This window comes from Taeniopygia guttata, chromosome 4 (assembly GCF_048771995.1).
Source record: "Taeniopygia guttata chromosome 4, bTaeGut7.mat, whole genome shotgun sequence".
Lineage (NCBI taxonomy): Eukaryota > Metazoa > Chordata > Aves > Passeriformes > Estrildidae > Taeniopygia > Taeniopygia guttata.
In genome coordinates, this window is record NC_133028.1 from 48,528,544 (window position 1) to 48,533,780 (window position 5,237).

Here is a 5,237-nt window from a genome sequence, read left to right on the forward strand (position 1 = left end):
GGTACACTGCTCAAATCCTTTCTTAAACCGAAACACTCCTCAAAGGTTGTGGTTTGTTTAGTACATTTGCATCCTGGAACAAGCTCTGGAGTGGCAACTGCATTAGGATGGTCCAAATCTGGCTAGCAATCAATTACATCAAAGTAATAAAAATAGACATATCTTGAAAGCGCTCCAGAGAATCCTTTGATGTCTCCTTTAGTAAACACAATAGGTCAAATTACCTACTGCTGAAAACTGCTGTTAAGAGCTTGGTCATTTTCAGTAACAGTGTGGCCGATACAGACTTAGCTTGCAGTCTGAAGGCAGCCTGAGGGGACAAAAAACAGGTATAACAAGGAAAAGCAACTACCTCCAAAGGGATAGAGTAAAGTAGGTCACCATTAAACACCTTTTGACAAGGTCTCCAACTGATGTACCTTGGCCTCCTGAAACTGATAAAATTCCTGAGTTGCTCCAGAGAGGGGTTTTGCCCTCTGAATTCAGCCTGTGTTACCTTGTTTTAGCAACAGTGGATAATTGCTTAGCCCTTCACACCCCTCCTATTTTGCCATGTATGTTTGTATTATCTATGTTTATTCAGGCATGTAAAGAATTCATACAAAAGGAGGAAACAGAGGTAGTTAGTAACTGCACGACAACAAAAAATTTCAGTTTTCAGATTTGGCATCATAATTGCACCCCGCACATGCTCATCTGACTTTCATGCTTTAATATCCATAGAGCTGAATCAGCACAGAAAATGAACATTCTTGTTGACAAAAATTGCTAGTGACTTGACAGGGATATATTTTTCATCTAGATCAAATAGTAGTTTTGCTGGGGGAAAAAAAAAAGAGGGATATTCTATATGCATACTAATAAATAACCTGTAGTGGTTTTCAGAAATTCTGTTGCTTAGGTCTGTAAAAAAAGCATAAAGCATTTTATGTTGTCAGGATTATTCTTGTAAAACAGCTCTTATTTTCTGGAAGGATTTCAAGAGAAGAGAAAAATCTTTAACTGAAAGAAAACTATGTTGTTGCTATGAAGATAAAAAAGTGCCAAACAATGAAGTGCTATACAAAATCCTGAAGACCAGAAGATTTTGTGGGGGACATCAGTCTGTTTATCTTGGTGTAAGTTACTGAAGTGTTCTATGCTCTTGTGAATCCCACATGACTGTGCAATGAAAACTTAGCATATCAATATTCAACAAAGCACTCCAGGTTTTCACTGGGAATCATATGTAGACTAAACTTTAGGCTTTCCAACTCCCTACACAAAGCTGCAACAACTTAAAATGGATTGAAGCATTTTGCTCCATGACTTAGAACTGAGATTAAAAGCACTTCTAATTCAAAGGAAATGTGGATTAGCTTGGGAATTGTTTAAGTGAAAATGTCAGAGAAGCTGTTGAAGAAATAATGGGAGATGAAGAATTGGCCAAGTTGGAATATGAAGAAAGTTACCTTTTATCTGGTATTTCTTAAAAACTAACTGCCGCCTAACACACTGACCTTGGCTTCACTCCAGATGTGAAAGGGGGTTGCCTACCTCTTCTTCCTAACAGGAGACATAATGGTCACAGATGAATCAGCAAGGAAACACAGCACTGCTAAGTCTGTAACTGTGACCTAGTCATCCTCACTGAAGAGGAGAAGCCCACAGCTACACAGAAGGACCTGATGATCTTTGGAATTTGAAACAGATAAAGTGGAACCCAATGGCATCCCCAAACATGTTTTTTTCCACTGTCTTGTAATGGCACTTGGCAAATTCAGCCTTTGTTTTCGTTGTTGTTGTTCTGTTAAAAAAAAAAGGCCAACGGAACAATTCTGTTTTATCAGCTTTCTCCTGTGATATTATTCTTTGTGGTATCCACTGAATCAAAAGGGTCCTCAATAAGGTGAGTTTTGCTCAGATTAAAGAAGGATTTGGCTGCAAGCTTGATTTACAATAATTAAAGGAAAAACGAGTTGGACAGGATGCTGAAGAGAAAATTGAGGCCCGGTAATACATGCAAACAGGGAGAAGCTGAAGCTGTTGTTGTTGTTGTTGTTCATCTTAGTGCTTTGTTTTCCAGCAGCATAAGCCGAAGTGCTCCAAACAGGAACTAATAGTAATCTATTGGATGGATTAGATGGATATCTTGCTCTTGTTGAAGTAATTTTTTTTCTCTCCTAAAATGGAAAATATTTTTGGAAAACATTTCCATCTTGTTTCCCCCTTTCCTCTCAGATATATGAAGCATACTGTATGGAATGCTGCTTGGTGTCCAGGATGTTTGGTTGCTCCACCTGTTTTGAAGGCAGGTAGAATAGCATGCTTCAAATATAAAACTGGCTGGTCTCGGGCAAGCAGAAGTGAAAAACCAGTGCTGATGTACAAGTAACCTATGTTAACCTTTAAACTAAAAGGCTGGGCTGCTTTTCACTCAAGTCCCCGAGGGGCACTGCTGTAACAGGCAAACAAGGCAACCTCCATTCATGGCTGGACCATCAGGAAGTAGCTGAAATGGACTGGTGAATCCAGCCTTTGGACGCTGTTGATCACTTGGCCACACAGGGCTCTGGAACACCATATTTGAAAAAACAAAATTTAAAGACAGGTTCAAGAGAGCTGGTCTGCTCTCAGTATTTTTGTGCAAACTGTTTATTACCAGGCCACATCTACTGAGGTATTTTGCATAATAAACCTCTAAAAGTCTAACCTGACTCCACTGCTGTGGAGGATTAGACATGGTAATACTTCTCTACAGCCACTTCTGAGGATTAGCTTCAAAAATCAAATTAAAATGAAGCAAACACAAATAGTTCCACAATAAGTTGCAACACCCTTATTCAGTAACCATCATCTGTACCTCTTGCATTTTATATTACCATGTGAGGAATCTATGCAAAAGAATATACATACTGTGTGTGGTAAAGCTGAAAAACTCTGCACGGGCACATCAACATATTAAGATTTTGAGGCCTTGCTTGCCCACACATTCCTAGTGAAGTAAAAAAAACTATTTGGTTTTATTTATTTCCAAATACTGAGGAGAAAATACATGATTTTTACCTCACAATTTGAGGAAATGGAGGTGAGAGTGGAAAGCATAATGCTCTCCAAGCAGAACTGTGTGCTGTGACTTGCAGAACTGGTCACAGAACTGTGACTGCATGTCTTGTTTTTCATTCCGACAAAAGCCATAATTTTTTATTTTTCTCAAAGGTCAGTATTTAAATGTGCAGATTTGTTTTTTAAAAATGACCAGCAAGTGCAATGAAGTGTTTGCCTAAACAAGTATACTAAACGAAAATTTGCAAATTTGTTTCTGAACAATGGCTATAAACAAGAGCTATCCAGTAAATTTGAAATTCTCTTTGGGGTCAAATGCTAATAGACATTGAATTTAACACGTAACAAAACTCGATTTACCAGATTAACAATTCCAGTTGTCTTAAATTAGCAGGGGAAATTACACACTGCTAACAGCATGTTTGTGCTGTTCTTAATTTCTTTCATTATACAGAAAACGTGAATCACAAGTCTGATCAAAAATGTTAATATAAAGTCATATTAGAGGTCATTAATCTCAAATAATAATTACAAAATGTAAAACTGGAATACTGCCAAGTATCTAAATCTCCTGAGATGACAAACCATAATGAAGCTCAGAAAGTTTGTGAGGAATTTACAAGGCAGAGCATCATGTCTGTGGTACAAAGATAGACACGCTGGTGATTTGGAGCCGTTTAATAGCATCCATAATCCAAAGCTGGAGCAGCAAGGTGTTCTTCAGCAATATTCTTGACTAAGATGATAAGAATGAAAATCAAATTGTTTGTAACTACACTTCCTGAACATGTTGTTCAGTACAATTAAAAGGATTTAAACAGAAAATGAAGACTACATAAGGAAGCTGCTAGGATTGGTTTAGGAGATCATAGCAAGATAACTGGACTTTACAAGTACAAGGTATTGTTTACACTTTCGCTTGCAAATATCAGTTTTAAAAAACTATGGCAGTCCTACAACTGTGCTATTTTTAATAGTAATAAAAAGCCTCCACTGCTCTCCTAATTCATTGCTGCCTATTGTCATGCTTCATACTGAAAATGTTGTTACACAGTAAGCTTTTCTGAATATACTGCCTTCTCCAGACCAATAATAATTAGTATCCTAGACGGCAAGACAACTAACACTGTGGCACTAAAACGAACACATATGGAGCCCAGTGCCATTATGTGGACATCCCCCTGGACGTTAAATGCCATGTTTGTCACTTATACATTCCATCTTTACAGCAGGAGGGCAGTCAGGCAATCTTGCTCTTGTTTCACAGAAATGGAGTAGGAGTCCTTCCCCTTGTAGAGAACGATGTATAAACCTGCACCATTTATTACGGTGCGAAAAAAAACCACCTGGCTGAGAGTGATCTGTTGGCACATACTGCACAAAATAAAAAGCCTCCAAGGAGCTGAAGTGCCACAGAGGGTATTACTGTATATAAAACAATTGTATCTCATTCTCTAGAACTATCTAAAAGGTTGTCATGAGCTGGGGGTCCCTCTCTTCTAGACTGCCTGCTGTGAGGGGACTAGAGGAAATGCATTAAGGTGAGACAGGGTAGTTTCAAATTAGGTATTAGAGTAATTTTTTTCAATGTTTAGGTGGTAAAGCATTGGAACAGGTTGCCCGGGAAGGTGTTAGAGTCACCATTCCTAGAGATGCTCAAGAGGTGCCTGTAACTGGCACTGAGTGATAAGGTTTAGGGGTAATTCCACGTGATGGTTGGACTTTATGATTTTAAAGGTCACTTCCAATTTTGATGATTATATGATGCATCTGGCCCTTGGACTGACAATCCACGTCACCATTATCTTCCCTTTCGTGATGTTTTGTCCCCTGTACTGAGACATTTGGTTTGGCGTCCTCGTGTATGCCGATACGCCACTAAAAGGAAGCGCCCAGGCCCGTTACCCCCAGACCAGGCCTCCGCTCTTCCTGGGCAAGAGCAGAGCTTCAGCTCCGCCACTCGCACCGCAGCGAACGCTGCAAACCCCATCGCTCCGGGTCCCCCGCCCCGCTCCGTGCCCAAGCGCTGCCGGACCAGCCGTGCCCGTGGGAGCGCCTCCTTCCCAGGGGCCGGACGGGCGGTGACCCCTCCGCGGCGCCGGCAGGCGGCTGACGCGCGGAGGAACACCGCGCCGCCGCGTCAGCGGGCGCACCTAGATCCGGCCGCTGCCGCCATTTCGCGGGGAGGCGGC